The sequence below is a fragment of the Oryctolagus cuniculus genome, chromosome X (genome assembly GCF_964237555.1).
Source record: "Oryctolagus cuniculus chromosome X, mOryCun1.1, whole genome shotgun sequence".
Classification (NCBI taxonomy): domain Eukaryota; kingdom Metazoa; phylum Chordata; class Mammalia; order Lagomorpha; family Leporidae; genus Oryctolagus; species Oryctolagus cuniculus.
This window is the reverse complement of record NC_091453.1, coordinates 49,665,794-49,693,715: the sequence shown is the minus strand read 5'-3', so window position 1 is coordinate 49,693,715 and position 27,922 is coordinate 49,665,794. Positions and strand designations below refer to the sequence as shown.

General features: G+C 39.0%; 1 protein-coding gene and 2 pseudogenes across 6 annotated transcripts in view; 1 reads left to right on the top strand and 2 right to left on the bottom strand.

Annotated features, from left to right (window-relative positions):
- The window catches only part of EDA (ectodysplasin A), a 358,022-nt gene that overhangs the window by 234,707 nt on the left and 95,393 nt on the right, over positions 1–27,922 (bottom strand). The gene's annotated exons all lie outside the window — the stretch shown is intronic.
- LOC103351881 (ubiquitin thioesterase OTUB1-like) overlaps positions 1–27,922 on the bottom strand; it is a 98,980-nt pseudogene that overhangs the window by 11,040 nt on the left and 60,018 nt on the right.
- Positions 18,374–18,466, top strand: LOC127485079 (U2 spliceosomal RNA; annotated as a pseudogene).

Here is a 27,922-nt window from a genome sequence, read left to right as displayed (position 1 = left end):
TCAAACTCATTCCCATTTTTCAGAGCACAAGGTGACATGTGCGTATTTCTAACTAACAGTAAGAGTAGTTTCTTTGTTGCAACTCATCTGTGCAAAGAAATAAACACCTTCCCATCACATCACTATGAAGAATATAATCTTACCAAGGGACATTTGGAAGGCCAAAAGTTTTAGTTATTGAACTTGCTGAGCTCTAATGACATTAACAATTATTAATTTCATACTCATCAGACTGTGAAGGGAAATCACCTTTCTTCTGCCTTTTTTCTCATTTCCACCCAGTTCAGGTAGCCTAATGAATGTATTGATTAGTCACTAATTATCCATCATCTTAAAAATTAATTTGAAAAGTAAATTTGCAAAAAAAAACCATTTCTGTTTGGACATACACTGGGTGTTCATGATTCTAAGCTGTCTATAGTCCATATATCGGAATTATGCACATGCTGTACCAACTGTCATAAAGTGCTTTATTCAGCCACCTGGAGACACACATTTCACACTGAGGAGTGTAGTGCTTCCTATAGAAACAATGCCCCTGTGGAGAGTCAATAAATCTTTATGAAAAGCCTTCTTCACAGAAGGAAAAAGGGAAAGACAAGTGAATCTGGGGAGGGCTGGCGGGAAGTATCTGTGACCGTTTAGGGAGAGAAGACTTACTGGAAACAAAAGGGAATGTCTGCAACTTTTCCAGCTGAGTGGATTGGGGACTGAAAGAAGCAGTCACAAATCATTCTGAAATAAAGACTGGGCAGTCACTTCAAACCTCTGGCAACTAGACTACTATTCACTAAAATTTCATAACCTTCTGTTTCTAAAGCATGGTCACATGCCCTGTCACAACCAATCCACATCTATTTTTAAAATCGGTCAGGGGTTATATACTAAATATACAAACTGACATCTCACCTTTCTAGGTAACTTATCCAGCACCTTCAACTGTACAGAATTAGCCAAGAATCTAGAAAACAGCAAAAACAGCTCCAAGAATGCTCAAGTACTAAGACTCATGCTCTTTACTCACAAAAATATAGCACTAAGGTTAGGGTTCTCATAAGATGACTCCCTATGTCCTAACTCAATGCATACTCACTCTTAAGATTGTGTCTAAAAGTAACAAGCTTATTTATCTGGTTTCCAGGGGCACAACTGATTAGAAGTAAGGGAGCTGCCAGATACATCAAGTAGTAACAGCTGACAGCAGTGGAAGAGATTAAAGAACTATAAAAAGCAGGTATGAAATTTTAAAAGCATAGCGGTGTGGGGACATTTAGTGTAGGGGTAAGCAGTTCTACTCATATCAAATATCCCCAGTGGGACAATTGTATAAAGGAAAGAAAAAATTAATGGTCATTGTGATGACAAAACTCTAATCTTGTCCAGATTTTGTCATGTGGTAATATTACACTAACAGCTCCAAGCTGAGGCAGTGTGACACAACTGGAGAAAAATATAAGGCACTCACAACTATACGGCTTTAGATGAACCCATTAATCATTAGCCTCACATTTTTTATCTGTAAAATGTGGAGACTACTACTTCTCTTCAAGATTATAAAGAGGACAAAATAAGATACTTTATGTAAAAGCACTTCATAAAATGTAAAATCCTAAATGAATGGCCACTCTCCATTTTCTTTGCTCCACTTCTTCCAAAATGTGACTAGACTATAAAACCCCACAGTGGTTACCTCAGCCTTTTCATCACCTTCTTGGCTTTCTACTTTAACACAAAGCTCCTCCTCTTTTATTTGCAAAGTATTATAGTACCATCACTCTATCTACACCTGTATCTTACAGGCAACCTTGATTCTTCCTTTTCCACTCGAAAACCAAAGTGACCTGGTACATGTTCCTATCCTCTCTCATAGCTTTCCTTCCTCTGCAAATTCCTCTCATAACATCCTTGCCCAGACCCTTACAACTTCCTCTCTAATTGGTTCTCCTGCAACTAGTTTCCCCCTATTCATTCACTCCTTCCTACACTGCTTTAAATACAGCTTTGTGTATGTCGTCCCTTGGATCAAAAGCTTTCATTGCTTTCCCAGTGCTCTCAGGATAAAAACTAAACTCACTGAATTGGCATTCATATAAACCCATGGGAGGAATTTCTCACAGGGCCCAAGAAAAGGTATGTTTCTTCCGAGAAATTAGTTCATTTCTCATACCTAGTATTTCCCTACCAAATCTATCATCTAACAAGCTCAGAGTCAAACTTATGGCACAACCATAGAGTCCCCAGGGCCTCATACATGGTCTAATAACCTTATTCTGGCCTGTTTTGCTTATCTTTCTTTTCCCTTCACACTCATCTCTCTGTCAATTTGTTAACCCTATTATTGAATATACTTCTCAGTAAGCCAACCCAAATCCTTGTTAGAATGAAGCAGAGTAAAAAGAAACTATATGACAATATGAACACAAATGAGAAAAAAGCTAGGTAGGAAGAGAGGAGACAGGAATGAGGATGAGAATGAGGATCTTCACTAATGTGAAGAACAGTATTAGTTCAATTGCAAAGGAAGTAGGGAGCCCTTTGGGGGGCAATTACAGGGAGACCTTGTAATGAGACGTCCATAATATCAAATCTGTCCGTGACAACATGCCTGAAATAGGAAGTTCTTTTTTTTTTTTTTTTTTGACAGGCAGCGTGGACAGTGAGAGAGAGAGAGAGAGAGAGAGAGAGAGAGAGAGAAAGGTCTTCCTTTTGCCATTGGTTCACCCTCCAATGGCCTCCACGGCTGGCGCGCTGCGGCCGGCACACCGCAGTGATCTGATGGCAGGAGCCAGGTGCTTCTCCTGGTCTCCCATGCGGTGCAGGGCCTAAGCACTTGGGCCATCCTCCACTGCCTTCCCGGGCCACAGCAGAGAGCTGGCCTGGACGAGGGGCAACCGGGACAGAATCCGGTGCCCCTGCCGGGACTAGAACCCAGTGTGCCAGCGCCACAAGGTGGAGGATTAGCCTAGTGAGCCGCGGCGCTGGCCATAGGAAGTTCTAATGTTAAATTTTTGTCTTAAAATATTTTATCAATCAAAAAGTTAATGAAGTCAAAGCTAAGCAAAATACAAGGATGATGTACATTTGTACTGCTTTGCTGACTATAAGGCTCTTTTTTATTTACATAAAGGAACTAATTTTATTTATTTAATGTATTTCACATATACAGTTTTAAGAGCATAATACTACAAGGCCTTGTCAAATACAGAATATTATTAGATTGTTCCAACCATACTGAACTGTTCTTTCCTCTGTCAAGAAGTTGTTGCAAGCAGCATTCTCCAGATCTGGGTCTTTAAAGATGTGGTATTTGGTAGAATACAGTGACTTAGGGCATGTTGCTCCTCTCTCAGCCTTCATCTGCTGGCATTTTTCTTGTTCTCTAAATCACCAAACTCTACCATGCCAATGTCAGTCTTATTTTTAAGTTGCACCTCTTTTCAGACATATCGTCAATCCCTCCCTTCCTTATCCACATTCTCCAGTCCCAAAAGAATGGCCTTCTCCTTCTTTGCACACCTGGGCTACTCACTTTCCAACCTCCACCTTTCAAAGAAGGCACTTGTTTTTGAAGCATTTCAGCTATGAAGACCACCCACCACGGGGCTCACTTATTGTTCTCATTCCATATTGTATGGCACCAACTTGTATCATTAGATTGTGAACTCCTCCGAGAAAGGATTTTCTTCTTTGTTTAGTGCAATCAACCTATTGTAAAGCACTGTGTACACTTACAGACTATCACTAATGCGGTTCTTCCTGGGTTTCACTGGAATTATCCACTGAGTCAGGTGACTTCACTTCGGCATCATTTTTCTTCCCCTGAATTATTTGGGGCCCTCTTCCAGATTTTTTTTAAAAGCAAAAAATTCACACTTTCTGCTTTCCGGAGTGTTGTTGGCTTGCAGATCTGAATGTACATGCTTCATCCTGCTTTATTCTATTTCTTACAGATAACAGTATCAAATTAAATACCCTTCAAGAAGCTGCTACAAAGGTAAAACACAAAGCTATTTTCCATTTGGCTAATCTACAGATGATCTTATTCACTCCTGCGGTACATAAAAGTGACACTGGTCCACTTAGAATTGAGTATATCCCATCTATCATCAGTTACAGTGCTGTATCAGGGGAACAATGCCTTTTTTTTTTTTTTTGTAAAATGAAAGCATTGATTTCCCCAGAACAAACAAGAGAAAGGAATCTTAAGATACAGTTTTTAATAATAACATTCTTCAATTAATGCAGATATTTAATAACCATGGAACTTATAAGATAAAATGCATTAGAGGATAAACAGATCAGACAGCATATCAATTCTTTATTTAAAAAGATTTGTTTATTTATTTATTTATTTTATAAAGTAGTATGACATAGAGGGAGCAACAGAGAAACAGGGCTTCTATTTGCTGGTCACTCTCCAAATGCCTGCAACAGCTGGGGCTGGGCCAGGCTGAAGCCAGGAGTCAGGAATTCCATCCAGGACACTTACATGGGTGTCAGGGACCTAAGTACTAGGGTCATCATCCATTGCCTTCCCAGGCACATTAGCAGCGAGCTGCATTAGAAGTGAAGCAGCTGAGACTCACTCCAATATGGGTTGTGGATTTCCCAAGGGTCCCAAGGGTCAGCTTAACATGCTGTACCACAATGCCCGACGCAGTGTATACGTTCTTGTGTGGAACCAGGAGTCAGATATGATCCAAAATCCCCAGCCTCAACAACCAGTTTCATAAGTATCCATATGGAAAGAAGTAGATATGGTCTCTGTTTTTTGTTTTTGTTTTTGTTTGTTGCCTTCTTCCTAACAGACTTATCACTTTAAATTGTACTTAAGCATTTGTTATTATTCAAAATACATTTGCTGAATATGAATGCTGTTTCCAGAACTAAGTAACAGTGAAAAAGCCCAAATAAAGGCAAAAGAAGAGAGAAGCAAGCATACTAGTGTAATTCATAAATTCTTATTGTAAAACTGCTCTTTCTAAGGATGTAAAGAGGTAATACCTTGACATTCAATCTTCTTTGTCTAGTATAATCTACTCCATATCACCAGCGCATTTCATCCAACATGTCTATTTCTCCCACCTCATGGGAGTAGTCTTACCCTTTACTCCACTGGAACTTCTGGCTTATACTCAATTGCCAGAATGAATCATAATGCTTAATCCTTGCTCTTTATGTATAAAGATGAAGAAATACACCTTCCAAAGTCTGTACTTGATGTTTGCAAGTAGTTTTAAAGGAACAGTCTGAGGAAGAACACGTGTAGTAGTAGAATTGGAAGAATATGGACATAAATTATTTTAACAGGGCCTTCATCCAAAATGCATTTAAGTACAAACTCTAATAATACATAATAAAAATGTAGACAAATTGCTTGAGAATTATGACTCCATAGCCAAAATAACTTGTTCTTATCTGTAGCCACATAGAGAGTACATTTCATACAGGAATTGAGCCCATATGGAGACCTTTGTGTAAACTATGTTAAACCTATTCTCCCATTGATACCTGGCAGTGCAAACAAATTAGAACAGGTGTAGATTCTATCACCACTGCCTCTTTTCAGAGGTGTGTGGCTAATACAAAGTAAAATATGATCTGACAGATGAAATCAAGATGATTAAAATTTGGATTATTAAAATGACATCTTGACACAATATCCACAATGGCTTCATTATGAAAGTTCAGCTCTCTGTTCACAATGCTTTATAGTATCCCTCTGGGCAGAATTAAGTGTGTAAGATTTTCTTTCTTATAAACATGTTGCTGCTAAGCAGCTGACAAACTATCTGCTGGGATGAAGTTAGAATATCTTTTTAGTTATAAAGAAGCAGATATGGACTACATTAGGTCCGTAATGTGCAACAGATGACAATGTTTTACCTCTAAAAAGCAAATACATTGGGTTAAGCTGATTTAATGTGGAACACTCAGGATCATGCAATCAATATTATTCAAAAGAAGTATTTCTACTAATGCTTAACCTTATAATTAAGTTGGTTAACCAAATATTAACTGTGAACTATCACACTTGATCAACCATGGTGGGTAAGCTTCTCATTTGATTACTAAATTATTTGTACTATTTTCTTTAACTACCAAAGAGACATATCTTAACCAGTTTTTTTTTCTCAACTCAATAGCATCTTCTAGGACTTTCTCATGGAATATATTAAAAAAAAAGAATAGAAAGACTAAAGGGCTAGCAAATATTGGGAAAAGGAAAAGGGATTCATGCTAAATGCATCTAAGATTGATCTCTCCTCAATCTACTCTCCATTTCTTTGGTTTGAGTCTATTCCCGTTTCTTTGATTGGAGTAGGATTTTATGACTAGTATATTGGTAGAAATAACATTCCTAACTCATAGGAAGGGAAAAAAAAAGAAAAACACATTGCCAAAGGTAAACAGACAAATGATCACAACCTAGCACTAAAAAGGAAAGGTTATAAAAAGCAAACCTCTCACACCTTTCTCCCAGTTTTTCCTCTTCTTTGCTCCATAAAACAGACATAAAACCAAATATTTGTAGTGTAAACCAGCTGGGATGGAATTGGGGCCAGAAAAACACATTTTCTTCTATAGGTTTATTTGTACTAATGCAACAAAGCAGTTGCAGTGCAACAAAGCAGCATCTAAGAATGGGTAGAAATATCTTTGTTTTCTGTAATGGGATTTTACTTGAATAAAAGGGGAAAAAAATGTCCTGATAGTGAAAGTCCTAAACACAGGAATGACTTAGAAGGAGGTTATTGAATTTAATTCCCAAAGGCCCTTTAAAATTAAGTTATTCATCTTTCCAAAAAGGTTTAGGTAGAGTTGAGCCTAGAGGAAAGAAGATGGATTAGACCTCTCCAAACCTATGCAGCCCTGTAACTCTAAAAAGGACCTCATTCTGTTGTACTCCACAGATGGAATAAGCTAAATGTGCCTCTTATAATTACTAACCCGATCCATTCATGGAAGCTGACTTTTGCTATTTAATGCTCAGAAAGAACTACTTGGTAGTTCCTTTAATATATAATGAATGCAATTATAAATCCTTTGGATTGGAATACAAGGGACAAAATAGGAAGTGGGAGGAAACGTCCCAATTAACAGGGAAAACGCGCATTATATGTATGTACTAAAGAGTTCAAAGCCACCTCTTCAGGAGAAAGATAAACTAAGATAAAGGATTTAAAAAAAAAAAAAACCTTCAAAATTCTTCTGACAGAAGTGAAAGTCTCCCTTCCTCCACCCTGTGATGGAAAAGATAAAGAAAAAGAAACCTAGGTGAGACAAACAGTTTCTAAAAGGATACATTTGGAGTCTGTCATATTTAGCATTGTAAATACAGTGCTTTCTGGGGACTGGTATGGTATTCTACTAGACTTTATGTCAACAAGGAGTTACCCAAACTACTTGCATACAGTTCAGTGTTCCAAGAGAATCTAGGGATTCTTCACCTATCGCTGGACCACAAGAGGTTTATATCAGCTCCTGTCCTGAAGCCAGGAAGAAACTCATTAATTCATAACAAGCTCCTATGTACTACTTCAGAGCCAATTCTGGCTACTCAAAACCAGTATCTCAACTCCCAGCCAGTTTTCTCAATCCCGCTTACTCTACCCAAAGACCCTATATTCTGAGTCAGCCTTGGAGTTGTTTGATTAGCCTCTTATCCAAATACTTCTTTATTTTATCTTATTTAATACACATTAACATGGATACTGATTTAAGCACTTTGTAAATAAGAACACATTTCATCACCAAAACAACTTTATGAGAGAGGTTCTTTTAGCCTTATTTTATAGATGCAAAAAATGGAGATTCGACAAAGAGTAACAAACTAACCCAAAAATTAGAGGGGTTTAGACCTCTTAATGAAGCTTATACCATCCTGAATTTGCCCCCTCTTTATTGCTGTATTGAGCATTAAATCCCTTCTCATTGGGGCTGCAGCAGTACCAAGTGCTTCCTTTGTTCCGTTCTTAGAGGCCTGGGAAATACGACCCATTTCTCTTCCCACCACCTAGACACTGGCACCTCCCTTCAACCTTTTTTATTTTGGTGCACCAATGAGGAAAAACACCCCTTTCACCAGAGAGAACCTACATCATTTCCTATGAGCAGGCCCCCTTGCAGGGGTGAAAGCTTCTCTCTCTCCTCACTCCAAAACACTTCTGCTTCCACCTACGCCAGGTTTTATGTGCCCAAGACTTGAGTCCCTCTGCTCTGAAAAACAGAATGTTGGAAGTCACTGTTCTGTGGGCTTAAAAAAAAGAAAGAAATCAAAGAATAATATAAGTCTAAAGAAATCCACCCTTTTTCTTAATAAAAATCACATCCAGGTATATATAAGCAGATATAATGGAAGAAAACACTATGTATAGGAGAATAGAAGCTGCAGTTAGGAGGGGTGCCTGGACTTCAGAGTTTTGAGCACTAATCTCTTTGTGAAAACTTTCTCTAAATCACCATGCTTAGAAGATCTGGGTGTGATTTCAATAACAGAACACACCAGATTCCTTAAAAGGCCTACTTGCAACATTTCCATGGCAACCTGGAGCAAACATGATTACTGCTTAGTGTTCAGATAAAGGAGAAGCAACTACAATGCAAACAGAGAGAGAGAATGAGAAAGAAAAAAATGAGAGAACAAAAGAGACAGAATGAAAGCAAGAGAACTAGAGAAACTAAGATAGGAAAGAGAAAGGGACAGGAGTCCAAAGGCAGATCTTGATTTTCATAATTTAGCTTTTATGACTGTTTCTGGGGCACTCAATATTTTAGAACACTGATGAGATAAATCAATCCCATTAGTGAGGCTTTTAGTATTTTATTTGTAGGGTCTCTTCCTTCTTAATGAGCAAAGAAAAAACTGCTTTGATGCTCCAGAGCACAGAAGAGCCAAAGTAAAAGATTTTAGAGGTCAAAGCTATTTGTAGTAATGTATTATAGTCAGTGCAACAAAGCACCATGTGTTTATATTGTCCTTTGTGATAGCTGTGATTAAAGGTTAGTTAATGAAAGACAGGACACAGCATCATTAGCTGGCAAGATCACCAATCACAAACAGTATCAACCAGAACTCTATTTTCACCAAAGGTTTTTTTTTCTCTATTTTCTCAAGAGTCCCATTTTTGAAGGGTTAAGCTCCTAAGCAAATAGTGTGTACTAATTAACCATTCTTTAGATTTTTATCTATCAAAAACATATGTATAGCTACTCATCAGAAGTTGTGATCAGGTTGTGGTGCACTAAGTTGCCACCTGCAATGCTGGCATCCCTTATGAGTACTAGTTCGAGTCCTGGGTGTTCCACTTCTGATCCAGCTTCTTGCTAATGCACCTGGGAAAGCGATGGAAGATGGCCTATGGCCTTGGGCCCCTGACACCTATATAGTAGACCTGGATGGAGTTCTGCCTCTCTGTAACTCTGTGTTTCAAATAAACAAATATTTTTGTTTTTTTAAAAAAGAGCTTGTGCTCAGCATAAGATAATGAGTGTTATCATGAGCTGATAGAATCCCAAGGTAACAAATAGAAACTGGAAATATTAATTAGTACATGAGAACTACTTAAGTTCTCCACTCCTGCCTCTTCACTGACTCCAGTGAAAAAAACTTAGGTGATGAAGAAAATACAACTTCTCTCTATTCTATTCTGTTGAAAAATAATCCCGAATCGAAAGCAGAGATATAAAAAAAATCTAGTAGAAGGAATACTGCTACCTGGGTCCTGCTTCAGGGAGAGGGGGAGATGGAAAGAATCAGGGGAAGAAGCAGAGACAGAAGAAGAGGGTGAGAACAGAAATAACATGGGCATACCTGGTTGGGAGGAGGGGGTGGCTGCAAATTCTACAATAATGTAACAGCTTGTGCCTTTAGGCAAGTTATTAAGTTTCAAGTTGTTTATCTGAAAATGAGAGATGATACTATCTACTTTAAAGCACCATTGTGAGGATCTGACTAGAGGTAGCACTGTATTCACCCCCATCAACCTTACTACTCTAAAGCACAGGGGTTTTTTTGCTTAGCCAAAACATTCTGTTTTCTCAAAGACTACCTACTGGCTGGTAAAACCAATGGGTGGATACCATTCAGGAGTCTATCTTATATTACTTCTATAGCATCTTGCCTTCTTTCACCCAAGTCTTATATAACATACAATGCTTAATTACTTGTTTTCCTTCTTAATCTTGTGGGCAAAAAATATACTACATTACCTTTATAACATTGCCTTTAAGAATTTGTGCCTCAGAGCTGTTCATTAAATAGCAGTGCTATGACCAAAGAATCAAGCACTAATTCCAATGATAAATCTCATGGGAAGCATGAGGTTTCAGAGTCAGACACCCTGGGTCAGAATTTCAAATCTTCCCCTGGTTTGCTATGTAATCGTGGATGACATATTTCACCTTTTTGTGTCCAAGTTTCCTTCTCTATAAATTTTAAAATATAACACCTTCTTCAAAATGCTTCTGTGAGGAGTAAATGAAGTGATACATATAAAGGGTTTAACATTTAATGTCTGGCACATAGATGTCCAATGAGAGGTTGTCAGTTTTATTACATCTTCTCTCTCTGCTGAAGAATATAACAGCAAACCACCAATGCACTGCTCTGACAGAGAACATCATAGAAAGAAAGCTTGAGGGCTCAATGCACAGTATTCAAGTCAATAAGTGGCATTTACTTGCTTTATTAGACATTACTGATATTACAGATCACCTGTGTCCAGATAAATAATTAAATTCCTCGTATAACACCAAAAGCAGATTCTAGGAACATTATATAATAATCTCTAAATTGGGTGTCTTATAAAATGTCTCCATCTCATGTAGCATGAAGTTTAAGTTCATTGATTCAGACCAGATGGAAATGCAACACATTTCCAAAATTAGTCACCTTAACTGTTTCCAGTTCTTCATAAAACAGAAACAGGCCATAGATATTCTGCTAAAGCCTGGGTATTGAACACATCCACCTACCTAGATTGAACTACCCTGAGTCTTCATATAGACTCTTAACATTATCTTTGGTTTTATATCAATTTTGAATCACACAATTATAATTAATCACAAAATTTTCACTTGGAAATTGGTAGAAGAGGGCATTAGGTACAGAAAAGCCAAGTAGTATAATAACATGATGCCAAGAATACTTAATGGAAGACAAAGATGGACTTGTTATGTAATCTCACCCCAGAGAATCAGCTCTATGGGCCTAATTTGCTCATATGCAAAGTAAGTAAATTAAATTGGTGATTGCTCCCAGCTCTAAAGTCTACTGTCTTAAGTTTGTATATTAATACAAATGAACAAGAATTCATTCATACAAAAATACAACTGCTGTAGGTCTAAAACTTAGTAGAAACTACTAGATATTATAATCTAATATTCTTCTATATCTGTAGCCATATATCCTTAGGGTATATGGGAAATGAAGATAGTAGCAGTAGCAGCAGCAGCAGCAGCAATAATAAGAGTGGTGGCAGGGTGATAGTGGTAACAGTATCGGCTAAAGCTTATTTCAGCTTTCTATTAGGCATATCCTGTTATAAACACTTAAGAAACACTAACTCATTTTGTCCTCATAACACCAGAATTTGTAAATCAGAAACATAAAGCACAGATAAATTAAGTAACTTGCCTTAACCACTGGAGAACTAGAATTTAAGTTTGGAGCTTTAGTTATTAATCAATAAAAAGAAAGGAGATGGGCTCTGGACTGGAACTCTCACTTTCTAGCAAAAAAAAAAAGGATCAGATTTACCTGCCTTCCTTAAACACCTGGAATGACAGGGGAAAAAAAAAAAAACCCAAACATTCCTCTCAGATATTAGACAACAGGTAGCACAAGACTGTGACCCCAAGGAAAAAGAACCAAACAAGGTAAGCCCTATTATTGCTCTAGTTTACTGCATGGAGGAAGTTTCTAAGTCACAGTGCAAGGAGAGAGAACTCAGAGCCCAGTGATGTCATGGAGCTGAAGAGGCAGAGACAAGATAGACCAATCTGGTTTAAAATTGTGGAGGAGAGTACAGGAGACAATGAAGCTGCAGAGAGAGTAGGTGCTTCAGACATTTACAAAGGGGATCCCTCTGAGTCTTTGGCTGATTACCCAATCTGCATATTCATGACACAGAACTACTCAGAGCTGAGGTTAAAAAAAAGACCATCAGAAAGGGAATAAGGGGAATGACTTGCAGGATAGTGGTATAAGGCACTGGAGAGACTCAACTCAGCTAAACCATCACAATTGACGAAAATAATAGAAAAGTATAAATCTCTAAAAAAAGTTTCTGGAAATTGTGTTAAGGGCATAGATCAAGTAAAGAAGCATTTCTTCAAAAAAGACTACTAGATTTTGGTAAGAGTAATAGTCTGTGGCATTTAAGACATGATTCATTCTCTGCTGCCCACTCCCACCCCATTTTCCCAGCTCAGTGTGACAGAAACTCTACTCTGGGTAATTGTATCAAGGAACACAAAGCTACCTCTCCCTCCAGTTTGCAGCCTAGGATTATGGTGTCATGTGGAGTAGGGCAGAATGCCAACATTTCTCACCCACCCCTAATCCTGTGTTTTAGAAGCTCTAATCCAGTTAGGCATGGCTCTGAGGTCTGGGACCCCCTCCCTCTATCCAGCTACCACTTGGGTTTTTTTATTATTAATATTATTTTAAAACAAGATTTATTAGAGTCTGAGACCTCCAGCCAGAGTGGCCTGGAGGGGGGCCCCAAGAGACACAAAACCTGAAGGGGCTGGTGGCAGTAGGGTTTTTAATCACAATTTTGGGAAAGAAAAAAAACTTATCAGCTTGACATTCAGTTACAAGGATGAGACAAACCCATCAAAAGACCTGATTTGCACCTTTTTACTTCCTCTGGCTTGCTCAAGATAAAACCAAAGAGCCATCCAAGGGTGGGATACCTAATTTGTTTTATAGCAAACTGGGAGCTCAGAAGGGTGGAATCACCACTCCCTTGCTATTCTCATGATATAATTGGAAATTCCTAAGAAATGGAGCAGGCACTTTTGACCTTGCTAAAGGTAACTTTTGGGGAAAGCAAGCATTTGGCACCCTAAGTTTCCACTGGGACTAACCTGACTGCCTATTAACCCATCTGACTCCTCACATTCCCTCCCCCAGAAGAATGGACACTAACTCTTATTAGGGAATATGGGACAACGACCTCTCTGGCTTCTTCAAGCTGAGTAGGAAGCTGCAGTCAAGACAGGGTTCCAGCAGGAGGTGGCCTCTAGAGGGGTATGGCAGAGCCAGCTTGCAGAAACTGCTTCCATCTGAGGTTTCATGTGCATGACCATCTAGAATTTCACTGTTTCAAGTCTAGAGAAAACAAATCTAAAAAGATAATTAAATACACAGGGCTTTAAAACAAAGGGCTGGGGCATTATTAGAGGACCTAATAAAGATGCTATCTAAACCATGAGGAAGTTTTCCCATTGAGAGGCAAATAGAAACTGATAGAAGGGGCTTGATAATAATCAGGTGGGCCTTAAGGCATGGACAGGTATGAGGCCCAGACTTATCTACCTCTTCACATGGGGTAATGGAAGAGACATCATAGGAGAGGTGTGAACCTCCTTAGGGAAGGCACCCAGTTCACTTTACTACCTAGCTGGCCTGCAAGGAGAGCTGGCCTGAAGAGAAAGCAGGTAGCATCTCTAAAGGAAATTTACGATTCTGCCTGCAATGTTGCTGACCCTACTTGGCCGTCTCCTCAACAGCAGTGGTTACTTTGGAAGCTGGGCCGAGTGAAAGGCTTTTTCAGCTTAGAGCCAATAGGGTCTGCAGTTCTGACCCAGGAGTCCTTCAACCACCAAGGCAGTTCCATTTCCAGTGACCCAGCTCTTGGCTGGCAGAGCTTCCAGGGCTCTTCAAAAGCTGACTTCTGTGTCCATCTGAAGCCCTGGCTTTCCACATGGAAAACCAATGCCATTTGAGGTGAACTGGCCTGCTGGGTCTCCTTGATCGCAGATCACTGTGTAAAGCAGCCATTAATTAACCTGCCACCTATCTTTACAATACTCCTGCTGCCTAGCTTCCTCCTCTTCCTCCTGGTCTCTGTTAAAGTAGACCATAGTCCCATCCCTAATCTTTGGTGACCTAAGCTAGAAAGCTACCACTTACATAGCAGAAACTCTACCCTGGGAATGGATGGCCAAGAAAGCCGGGCTTCCAACACCATCACCTGAGCTCACTCATAAGGCAAAGTTCCATACTAAGAGAGGAAAGTCAGAAAGTCCAGAAGCTGCCATCTTACCAATAAATCAAGGGTATAACTGCAAGGGTAACCATCTCTAGCTCTGGAGGAGTCATGCAGCTCTTTCACCCACAGGGGCAGGAAGATCATAAGAACAGAGAACCTGGGGGACAGCATTGTGGTGCAACAAATTAATCTGCTTGTGACACCAGCATCTCATAAGTGCAGATTCAAGTCCCAGCTGCTCTGCTTCTTATCCAGCTCCCTGCTAATGTACCTGGAAGGTAAGAGAAGACAGACCAAGTGCCTGGGCCCCTGCCACCCATGCAGAAGACATGGATGGAGTTCCTGGCTCCTGGTTTTGGTCTGACCCAGATATGACTGTCATGGCCATTTGGGGAGTGAACCAGAGGATGGAGGATCTGTCTTTCTTTTTCTGTCACTTTGCCTTTCAAATAAATAAATAAATAAATATTTTTTAAAAAAGAAGAATGGAAGACTCCATAACTCTCCCCTAGGAAACTGATTTTATTTAGAACAGAGCATGAGGAAGTTTAAGACTAGAGTGCTGGGGCCAGCACTGTGGCGCAGCAGGTTAACGCCCTGGCCTGAAGTGCTGGCACCCCATATGGGCGCCGGTTCAAGACCCGGCTGCTCCACTTTTGATTCAGCTCTCTGCTATGGCCTGGGAAAATAGTAGAAGATGGTCCAAGTCCTTCAGCCCCTGCACCCACGTGGGAGACCTGGAAGAGGCTTCTGGCTCCTGGCTTTGAATCAGCACAGCTCTAGTTATTATGGCCATCTGGGGAGTGAACCAGCACATGGAAGACCTCTCTCTATCTCTCTCTGCCTCATCTTCTCTCTGTGTGACTCTGACTTTCAAATAAACAAATAAATCTTTAAAAACAAAGACTAGGGTGCTATGGAAAACAATGGAGATTTTGGTGATGAATACTTAAGAAGGGGCTAGTTGCTCCATGACAGCAACAAGCTAAACCATACATCAGCAAAATGCATAACAGAAGAGAACCAAAGGAAAATACATCTAAGAGGAGACCTTCTAGGGTCAGAAAAATCTCAAATACAGGTCTCAGAATACTTGTGGATAGGGCTGGCTTTGTGGTGCAGTGGGTTAAGCCACAGACATCCCATATCAGAATGCCAATTCAAGTCCCAGTTGCTCTGCTTCCAATCCTGCTTCCTGCTAATGCACTTGGGAAGGCAGCAGATGATGGCCCTGGATACTCATGTGGGAGATCCAGATGGAGTTCCCAGCTCTTGGTTTTGGCCTGGTCCAGCCTTGGCTGTTGTGGCCATTTAGGGAGTGAACTAGAGGATGGAAGATCTCTCTCTGGCTCTCCCGCTCTCTTTGATGCTCTGCCTTATGAATGAATGCATGAATCTTTTAAAAAGATACCTGTGCAAAGAGGACTAAATTTAATTGGGTCAGATGGAGTGATTTATGCCCCCAAATACTGCTAAAAAACAATATAAGAAGTAGTTGGTGGCTGGCGCCATGGCTCACTTGGCTAATCCTCCGCCTGCGGTGCTGGCACCCTGGGTTCTATTCCCGGTTGGGGTGCCAGGTACTAGTCCCGGCTGCTCCTCTTCCAGTCCAGCTCTCTGCTGTGGCCCGGGAAGGCAGTGGAGGATGTTCCAAGTGCTTGGGTCCCTGCACCTGCATGGGAGACCAGGAGGAAGCACCCGGCTCCTGGCTTCAGATCAGCGCAGCGCCAGCTGTAGTGGCCATTGGGGAGTGAACCAACGGAAGAAAGACCTTTTTCTCTGTCTCTCTCTCACTGTCTATAACTTTCTCTCTGTCTCTCACTGTTTAACTCTGCCTGGCAAAAAATAAAATAAATAAATAAATAATTAAAAAAAGTAGTTGGCAGCCCATGGTGGCTAGTAGCTGACCATGCATGATACCAATAGAAAAATACAACTTAATAGATCAGAGAAAAGAGAGAGTCAAAACCACTACCATTTAAATGTGACTGTGTATGTGCCAAACCTTATGCCTTCTGAGGAAACATCAGAGGTTTTATACTGTGGGAAAAACAGACTTCACTGATAGTACATCTAAGTCACTAAACAAATAAGCAACAAACAACAATAACAATAAATTGGACTGGGGAGGGGATGGTGGTGTTAATCAGTGTCTAGCTTGTTATAATATATTATCTAAAATATCCAATTTTCAACAAAATTATAATACAGGCAAAGATTCAGTAAAGTGTGACATACATGCGGCTTTTAAGAAGTAGGCAAGATAAACTATCTGTGAGAAAGCTGTTATTAGATTTAGCAAACAAAGTCTTCAGAGCAGATATTATAAATGTATCCCAAAAATTAAAGGAAACTGCGGCTGGCGTTGTGGTACAACAGATTAAGCTGCTCCCCACAACACTGGCACCCCATATGAGCACCAGTTCAAGTCCCAGATATTCTACTTCTAATCCAGTTCCCTGCTAATGCTCCTGAGATGGTGGGTCCCTACCACCCATATGACAGACCCAGATGGAGTTCTAGGATCCTGGCTATGTCCTGGCCCAGCCCAAGCTGTTGTAGGCATTTGGAGTGTGAAACAGTGGGTAGAAGATCTCTCTCTCTCTCTCTCTCTCTTTCTCTCTAACTTTGCCTTTCAAATAAATAAATAGATCTTTTTCTTTTTTAAAAAGATTTAAAAGAAACCATGATTAATGCCTCATCAATACAAAATCTCAATAAAGAGAATATATATATATATATGTATGTGTGTGTGTATAATATATATCCCAGAGTTGAGAAACACAATAACGAATAACTAAAATGAAAAAAATCATTAGACTCAACAGTAGATTTGACAGACAGAAGAAAGTATTAACAAACTTAAAGAAAAATTAGCAGATTATGTGATACAAAGAATGAGGGTCGAGCAATAAGAGAAATTAACAAAGTCTCTGAACAATGCATGATTTCTTTAAACATGCCAATATACACATAATAGAGAAACAGAAGGAGAGAGAAATGGGTATAAACAAACATTAAAAGAAATAATGGGCTGACAGCTTTCCAAATTTGTGTAAAACATCAACTTACACATAAAAAAAAAAGCTCAGGGGTCAGCGATGTAGCACAGCAGGTTAAGCTGCCATCCATGATGCTGGCATCCCATTTGGGTGCCAGTTCAAGTCCTGGCTGCTCCACTTGCAATCCAGGTCCCTGTTAATGCATTTGGGAAAGCAGCAGAGGATGGCCCAAATGTTTGGGGCATTGCACTCACATGGGAGACTCAGATGAAACTTCTGGCTCCTGGCTTTAGCCTGGCCCAGCCCTGGCCATTACAGTCATTTAGGTAGTGAACCAGCAGAACTCCAAGTAAGACAAAGGCAATGAGATCTATACCCAGACACATCATAGCAAAAATGTTGAAAGACAGAGTTAAACATCTTGAAATCAGCCAAGAGATAATACTCATCACATACAAGGGAACACAAAGAGTTTAACAGCTGATTTCCCATCAGAGACAATGGAAACCAAAACAGAGTAAGCTGATGTCTTCAAAGTTATGAAATGGAAACAAACAGCATCAGCCAACTAAGAATCTTTTCTCTAGAAAAATTATGTTTCAAATATGAATGTGAAATAAAGACATTCTAAGATAAAGACAGATAATGTGTTGGTAGCAAACCTGCATTATTAATAAATGTTAAAGAAAATTCCTCATGCTGAAAGTGAGCCTTGATGATAATTTGATCCCTTGTATACAAGAAAATAACAGATCACTTGTAAAGGTAATTATAAAATCATAAAATATTGTGAAACATATTTTTTCTCCTTTCTGCTTTGGAATAACTTAATTGTATGAAAAATATGTATATAATTTAATTTCTGGGCATACAATATATAGAAATACATTTATTTGGCAAAACAGCACCAGGGAGGTGGGTGAGAACAAGCTATATTGAGGTAAGGAAGTGACACCAGATGGTAACTTAAATATACAGGAAAAAAATTGAAGAGAACCAGGAATGGCAAAAGGAAGGTTAATATAATGAACTCTATAAATATATACTTGTTCTTCATTCTCTCAGCTTCTCTAAAATATATAAAATATCTAAGGTAATAAGCATAATACTTTATTGCTGGGTTTGTATTATATGTATAGATGCAATATGATTGCTTCTTGGCCTTTTGACTAAGATCAAGTGTAGTATCTGTTCTTATCAGTTAATAATAGATGTAATATGTATAACAATAATAGACAAAAAAGAAAAGTGGAAATAGAGCTATCTAGGAGTAAAATGCCTATATCTTATGGTATTACACTATTAAAATCATGAACTTCACTATGACACATTAAGATGTATATAGTAAGCCCTACAGCAACCACTAGGAAAATAACTAAAATATATAGTGAAAAATATATATAAGGAACTAAAATGTTATACTATAAAACATTTACTTAATTCAAAATGAATCAGGACAAATAGATAAATAAAAAAGGCAAAAGAGATAGAAAATCACAAAGTTGAAGATGTAAAAACAACTATACTACTAATAATATTAAATATGCCAAAATTAAATAATCCAGTCAGAAGTGTCAGATTTTCAGGCTATAATAACAATAAGATTCAACTATATACTGTCTACATGATATAGACTTCAGATTTAATACAAATTGGTTGAAAGTAAAAGAATGGGAAAAGTTATGTAAACAACAACCGTATGCAAGTTGGAGTGGAAATACTAATAACAAACAAAATAGAATTTAAGGCAAAAAATTATTAGAGATAAACAGGGACATTGTACAATGATAAAAGGATCAATCCATCTGTAAGATATAGCATGTATGAAAAACAGACCACAAAAGACATGAAACAAAATCCAACAGAACTGAAGAGGAAAATAGACAATTGAACAGTAGCTGGAGCTTTCATTATATTGCTTTTTTTTTTTTTTTGACAGACAGAGTGGACAGTGAGAGAGAGAGACAGAGAGAAAGGTCTTCCTTTACCCTTGGTTCACCCCCCAATGGCCGCTGCAGCCAGCGCTCTGCGGCCGGTGCACTGTGCTGATCTGAAGCCAGGAGCCAGGTGCTTCTCCTGGTTTCCCATGCGGGTGCAGGGCCCAAGCACTTGGGCCATCCTCCACTGCACTCCTGGGCCATAGCAGAGAGCTGGCCTGGAAGAGGGGCAACCGGGACAGAATCCGGCGCCCCGACCGGGACTAGAACCCGGTGTGCCGGCGCCGCAGGTGGAGGATTAGCCTATTGAGCCGCAGCGCTGGCCTCATTATATTACTTTTAATGATGAATAAAACAAGTGCGCAGAAGACTAACAAGGATACAGAAGACTTGAACAAAACTATAAACTGAGGTTAAGCCTCAGTCTGTGGCACCTGCATCCCATATGGGTGCTGGTTCAAGTCCCTGCTACTTCACTTCCCATCCAGCTCCTTGCTTAATATGCCTGGGAAAGCAATGGAAGATGGCCCAAGTGCATGCGCCCCTGCACCCACATGGGAGATCCCGAAGAAACTCCTGGCTCCTGGCTTCGGATTGGCCCAGCTGCGGCCATTGTGGCCATTTGAGGAATAAACCAATGGATGGAGGATCTCTCTCTCTCTCTCTTTCTCTCTCTCTCTCTCCTTCTCTCTTTGTATCTCTGCCTTTCAAATGAATAAGTAAATCTTTAAAAAAATATGTAAACCAAATAGACCCAACTGACATTGATATTACACGCCATCGAACAACAAGCACACATGTAACATTTTCTAGGTTAGATATGCTAAGCAGTAAGACAAGCCTCAACAAATTTATAAGTGAACAAATTACACTAAGTTTGTTTTTTCACTGCAATGGAAAGAAATTAACAATCAGTAACAGAAATAAATTGTGGAATTAAAAAATTATGGGGCCGATGCTGTGGCTTAGTGGGTTAAGCCACTGCTTGTAGTGCTGGCATTCCATATGGGTGCTGATTTGAGTCCTGGTTGCTCCACTTCCAATCCAGCTCCCTGCTAATGTGCCTGAGAAAGCAGCAGAGGATGGTCCAAGTGCTTGGGCCCCTGCAGCCATCTAGGAGACCTGGAAGAGCCTTCAGAGCAACTCCAGCTATTGTGGCAATTTGGGAAGTGAACCAGTAAATGGAAGACCTCTCTCTGTGTCTCTCCATTTCTCTCTGTAACTCGGACTTTCTAATAAAATAAATATTTTAAACACTGTGGAAATTAAACATATTCTGAAGTGATCAATGGGTCAATGAAGAAAACACAATAGAAATTAGAGGATATTTTGAGATGAATAAAAATGAAGGCATGACATATCAAGATTTATAGGATTCAGGTAAAATAGTGTTTAGAGGGAAATTTATACCTTTAGATGTATCCATTAAAACAGAACATTTCAGGGGCCGGCATTGTGGTGTACCGGGTTGAAGCCCTGGCCTGAAACACCAGCATCCCATATGGGAGCTGGTTCGAGTCCCAGCCGCTCCTCTTCTGATCCAGCTCTCTGCCATGGCCTGGGAAAGCAGTAGAAAATGGCCCAAGTACTTGGGCCCCTGCACCTGCATGGGAGACCTGGAAGAATCTCCTGGCTCCTGGCTTTGGATCAGCGCAGCTCTGGCTGAAGCGGCTATCTGGGGAGTGAACCATCGGATGGAAAGCCTCTCTCTCTCTACCTTTCTCTGTAACTGTCTTTCAAATAAAGAAAACAAATCTTAAAAAAAAAAAAAACAGAATGTTTCATATCAGTAACTTTCTATCTTAATATACTAGAAAAAGTGTAAATTAAACCCAAAGTAAGCAGAAGAAAGGAAACAGTAAAGATTATAACAGAGGTTAATGAAATAAAAAACAGAAAAAGAAAAGAAAAAAATCCAAAAAATTCAAAATTACGTTTATGAAAAGATCTACAAAATTGGGAAATATTTAACCAAACTGGGCAAGCACAACAGATAGAGAATCAAATTACTGAAATCAAGAAAGTAATAGGAATATCACTACTGACTATAGAAGTAAAAAAATGGAATGCCTGAGATTTAAAATATTATATCTAAAAAAGAGTACTGAATGAAATTAACAGATTAGATACTGCAGAAAGACATCAGTAAACTTGAAGTTAAGCAGTAGAAATCATCTAAAATGAAACCGAAGGAGAATAAATTTAAAAATAAAAGAATAAACTAAGCACTGGCCTCCAAGAAGGAGGGAGAGAGAGAGAGAGAGAGAGAGAGAGAGAGAGAGAGAGAGAGATGGCCTAAATGTACCAATTTATTGAAAATGATAAGCCTGATAATTCAAGAAAGTCAACAAACCTCAAGTAACATAAAGACAAACAAAACCATATTAAACCACACCATAATTTAATTCCTTTAAATTAATGATAAGTAGAAAATGCTAAAAGCACCCACATTAAAGGCATATTATTTATAGGAACAAAGGTAAGAATGATTACAGTCCTATGATCAGAAACCACACTATGCAGAAGACATTGGTGTGATCTCTTTGATGTGCAGAAAGACAAATCTGTCTGGAATACTTTACCTAGTGAAACTGCCTTTCAAAATTGACTGCTAAATAAAGAATTTTTCAGGTAAACAAAAGCTCATAGCTCCAGCCCTGGCCATTACAGACATTTTGTAAGTGAACCCTTGGAAGGGAGCGCACACACTCTCTCAAAAAATTAAAGCGTGCCTTTGATGCTATATCCCATATGAGCTCCCGTTCCAGTCCCAGCTGCTCTGCTTCCAATCTAGCTCTCTGCCAATGGGCCTGGGAAAGCAGTGGAGGATGGCTCAAGTGCTTGGGCCTCTGCCACCCATGTGGGAGGTACAAATGGAGTTCCAGGCTCCTGGCTTCAGCCCAGGCAGTTGCAGTCCTTTAGGGAGTAAACCAGTGGATAGAAGATCTCTCTCTCTCTCTCTCTCTCTCTCTCACACACACACACACACACACTGATACTTGCTTTTTAAATAGTTAATAAATCTTTAAAAAATAATAAAAAGTTCCATGATTGGTAAACTATCCTTTTTTTTTTTTTTAACAGGCAGAGTGGACAATGAGAGAGAGAGACAGAGAGAAAGGTCTTCCTTTACCGTTGGTTCACCCTCCAATGGCCGCTGTGGCCAGCGCTCTGCGGCCGGCGCACCGCGCTGATCCGAAGCCAGGAGCCAGGTGCTTATCCTGGTCTCCCACGGGGGGCAGGGCCCAAGCACTTGGGCCACCCTCCACTGCATTCCCGGGCCACAGGAGAGAGCTGGACTGGAAGAGGAGCAACCGGGACAGAATCCGGCGCCCTGACCGGGACTAGAACCCGGTGTGCTGGCGCCGCAGGTGGAGGATTAGCCTATTGAGTTGCGGCGCCGGCCGGTAAACTATCCTTAAAAGATAAGCAAACAACTCTTTAAAGCAAAACTAATAACAATATAGTGAAGGTTTTTAGCATATGTAGAAGCTAAATATATGACACTAGCACAAAGGAATGGAGAGACAAAATGAAAGTATATCACAGTATGGTTTTTATCCTACATGTGAAGTAATATATAATATTTTAAGGTAGATTGTGTTAAGTGCTACCTGACATAACCACATACAAAAAGGAAGAGTAGATAATAATAGTGGAGATCATTTAAAATCATAAAATAGTTTCATTCCTCCGAAAGAAGGCAAGAAAAGAGAAACAAAGACCTGGATTGAAGATGAACAAAGTAAAAATAGCAAAACTGTAGACTTAAATTTAAACATAACAATAATTATAATAAGTGAAATTTGTCTAACACGGAGATTAAAAGCCAGATTGTTTGATTGGATAAAGAAGAAAAGCAAGTCAACTACATACTGTCTATAAGAAGCCCACTTTAAACATAAATACACAGTTTACAACTAAAACGAGTTCCAAGTCTCATCAAGATGGAGTAAACTCACTGTTTACTCCTATATCCTATATCTCCTGTTGATACAACTACAGATTCTGGACAAAATATGAAAGTCAATTATTGGAAGACACTGGCAAGTAACCAAAGCAAGTAGATTGTGAAGGGGAGTTAAATTTAGGGAAAGTGAGGGTCCCATATTTTTTTTTCCTCTTGCAGATTTTCTGTGAGATGGACATTATTGTAGAGCTGTGTGGGAGAAGAGTGGCATGACTGATGAAAATTTAGGTAAGCAAGAGCCTCCTGTGAGCCAAACAATGTGTGAAGTAACCCTGTTTTGTTTCTGTCTTTTTTTTTCCCATTTTCTCTAGTTGCTTTGCCCAAGGAGTTAGCACTAGTCATGGAATTATATGACAATGATGGCAACATGAGCAATTAAAAGTCCAAGGGACACGCTGTGTTTCTGGCTAGAGAAACTAGGAAAGAGGGCACTATGGCCTCTAGAGTGGGCTCACAAAGAAAATTCTGGAGAGCAAAGTGCTAGAGACTGTGATTCCTTATTCTGTGTATGAATCTACACAAGTCCTACACTCATAGCTAAGATGTGCATACACGAAACCAATCCAAAGGATCATTACAAAAGCTTGGGTAAAAGAAGTAAGATTCAAACTACTATCCAGTACTTAGACAAAAACTAAATGGCGTATGCACAGAACAGAAATAAAGCAGAAAACTAACAATTTGGAAAGCTGAACTGAAAGTAGAACCCCAACTCAGATGGCAAGACAGAACTTGTGGTCTGAATCTAACTTGGTCGATTGCCTTATAAAAATTTAGAGAATTACAATGTGACCCACAGTTTACACAGCATTAACAATCACAATTCCCAGGATACAATCAAAATTACTCAACCTGTGAAAAACCAGGAAAATGTTGAGAACCAGAAAAGCCTTGAAGGAAAAGCCAGTCACAGATACCATACCATATATGACCCAGATGTTGGAATTATAAAACACCTGAAAGTGGCTTATTATTGTTGGAATTATCAAATACCTGAAAACAGACTAAGTTGACTTATCAATGATTTCTTGCTATATAGTAGTCATAGCTTTGTGTAATCTCTCTTTTTGAGTGCAGGCAGGACCTGACTTGTTTCTTACCAATAGAATATAGCAAAGATGATAGAATGTTACTCCCCTTCTATGGCAAAGATAACGGGGTGTCACTCCAGTGATTGTTCTATTAAGACTTTGTTCAAAACATCCTGCTGTCTGTCGATTGTCAAAAATAATAAAATATTTAAAGCTAAAGAAGACTCTGTTTTAGCAGATTGGAGAGTGAGTGAGAGATTATTTGCTGACTTGGAAGGAGCAAGTTGCTATGACATGAACTGCTTTTGGAGATAGACATGTGGCAGGGAAATGCAGGCAGCTTCTAGTAGCTGAGGATCTCAGTCCTTCAGTTGCAAGGAGCTGAATCCTTCCAAAAACCTTGTAAACTCGGAAGAGGATCCCAACTCCACATGAAAAATGCAACCCAGAGAACACCTTGATTAAAGCCTTATGGGACCCTGAATAGGTAGGCCACCACTAGACTCCTGATTCATGGAAATGGGAGGTAAAAAACATGTTTTGTTTTAAGCTGTTCAGTATATGCAATTTGTTATGCAGTGACAGAAAACTAACAGATATTAGAATTATGCTTCAGGTCATAAAGGAAAACATACTTAAAATGAATGCAAAGACTGTAGTTTCAGCAGGAAAATTGAAACTATATAAAAGAAACAAATTCAAACTTGAAACGTGAAAAATGTACAGTCTGAAAGTATAGAAAATTGCTCAATGGGCTGAGCACTAAAATGGAAATGATATAACAAAGTCACTGAACTTTATATGCATAGAAATTAACCAGTAAGAATAACAGAAAGGAACACAAATTTTAAAATACTCAAAGACCTGTGGAACTGTATCCAATATTCTAAATTACAAAAATGACATGGAAAGGAGGGGGAAGAAAAAGAAATGACTGTAGAAAAATAATACACAAAGGATTTTCAAAGTGTTCATAGAAAATGTGCATTATGAACAAAATCATGCATGGATTTTCAAACTTTTTGTACCAAAATAAACCAATATTTTAATTCCATTTTTCCGTGATCTTTTTGAAGTACCCTCATATTTGAAGGTATAATGATTGAAACGTTTTTAAATTTGATGAGAGACATGTTTACATGTTCAAGAAACTCAGCTAACCTCAAAAATGATAAACTCAAAGAAAAGTATAGCCAGGTACATCATAAGCAAAAATCTGAAAGCCAAAGTTTTGCTTTTTTTTTTAATCTTGATAGTGGCTCTTAAAAATCACATATTACATACAAGGTAACAATCAGAGAACCATTTTTCATAAGAAGCCATTGGAGGGACTGGTGCTGTGGCGAAAGGGTAAAGCCACCATCTGCAGTGCCGGTATCCTATATGGGCGCCGGTTCAAGTCCCAGCTGTTCCGCTTCCAATCTAGCTCTCTGCTATGGCCTGGGAAAGCAGCAGAAGATGGCCCAAGTCCTTGGGACCTTGCACCTGCGTGGGAGAATCAGAGGAGGCTCCTGGTTCCTGGCTTTGGATCGGCCCAGCTCCGGCTATTGCTGCCATTTGGGGAATAAACCAGCGGATGGGAGTCAAAAGGCAGTAGTAAAGCATAAAGTCTGTCATCCAAGACTTTTATATACAGTGAAATTGCCTTCAGAAATTAAGATGAAATAAAGACATTTTCATGTGAAGGAAAATTAACAGAATTTAGTATCAGCTGATATTCTCTAAACAAATTCTTCTAGGTGAAGAAAAATGAGGAAGGAAACAAATTGTTAAGAGTGACAGAAAAGCAACAGAAAGAGTAAAAATCTAGAAAATATGGAAAAAGTATATTCAAGTTTTTTTAAATGGGTGACTGTTAGAAGAAAAACTTATGATACAGTATGTAGAATTTTCCATGCATGTCAATTTAACACTTGCAAGAATTAGAAAGGTAAATGGAGCAGAATAAAAGGATCCATATGGTTGCAAGGCTTCTATATTTTACTGAAGTGGTACAATATTAACTCAAAACAGATTATACAATATTAGGTATATGGATTGTAATCCAAAGAGCAGCTGCCAAGAAACAAACATAACATATGGCAAAAACACAAATATATAAGTTGAAATGGGCCATTACAAGCTAATATTACAAAAAGAAACCAAAAATTAAGAAACAGGACCAAAGGCTAAAGGAAATAATAAGAAAATAAATAATAAAATGTTAGAACAAAATTCAACCATATCAATAATTACAATGAATGTAAAATATTAAACATTCCTAATAAAATACATAAATGATCAAAATGATAAAAAACTACATGTTGCTTATAAGAAACTCACATTAAATATGAAGATCAACATGAATTCAAAATAAAGAAAGCTATATACCATGCAAACTCTAATCCAAATAAAGCCAAAGTGACTATATTAATATAAGATACAGTAAACTTCAGAACAAGGAATACTACCAGGGATAAATATAGACAATTACATAATGTAAAAGAATAAATTCATCAAGAAGTCATAGCAATGTTGACTATGTATGCAACTAACAACAGAGCTTCAGAATACATATAGTAAAACTGATGGGACTGAAAAGGATAAGTAGGGAAACTGACAGTTATAGCTGGAGATTTTAACACTCTTCTCTTCAGTAAAATAAGTAGACAGAGAAGATCAGTAAAGGTACAGAACCACACAACACTATTAACCAACTTCACTTAATTGGCATTTACAGAACATTCTACTCAGCATGAACAGAATACAGTCTTCATAAGCACTCAAGGAATGCCCACCAAGTTAGACTATGTTCTGGTTAAACTCAAATACATTTTTGTTTGATTGTAGTTAAAAACACATAAAATTGAGCATCATAATCATTTTAAGTGTACAGTTCAGCAGTGTTAGATATATTCATATTGCTGTAAAATATAACTCCAGAACTTTCTCATCTTGAAAATCTAAAACACCACTCACTAAACATTTCTCCTTTTCTCTCTCTCCCTAGTCCCTGGAAAAAACCATCTGCTTTTGGTTTTTATGACTCTGGCTACTTTAAATAATTCATGTAAATGAAATCATACAATCTTTGACATTTTGTGATTGGATTCTCTTGCTTAGCATAATATTTTCAAGGCCCATCTATGTTATAGCATGTGATAGGCTTTTTGTCATTGTTAGGGCTGTATAATATTCCATTATCTGTATATGCACTATATTATTCATCTACTCATCTGTCAATGGACATTTGGGAAGTTTCTAGTGCTTGGCTATTGCAAATAGCACTGCTATGAACATGGATGGGCAATATATCTTTGAACGCTGCTTTCAATACTTTTGGACATATACCCAGAAGTAGAATTGCTAGACTACATGGTAGATCAATTTTTAATTTTTTGGCCAGCACCATGGATCAATAGGCTAATCCTCCACCTGTGGCACCAGCACACCAGGTTCTAGTCCCAGTCTGGGCGCCGGATTCTGTCCCGGTTGCCCCTCTTCCAGGCCAGCCCCCTGCTGTGGCCAGGGAGTGCAGTGGAGGATGGCCCAAGTGTTTGGGCCCTGCACCCCATGGGAGACCAGGAGAAGCACCTGGCTCCTGGCTTCGGATCAGCGCAGTGCGCAGGCCGCAGCGCGCCAGCCGCGGCGGCCATTGGAGGGTGAACCGACGACAAAGGAAGACCTTTCTCTCTGTCTCTCTCTCTCACTGTCCACTCTGCCTGTCAAAAAAAAAATAATTTTTTGAGGAATCTCCATTTTGTTTTCTATATGGGTTGTA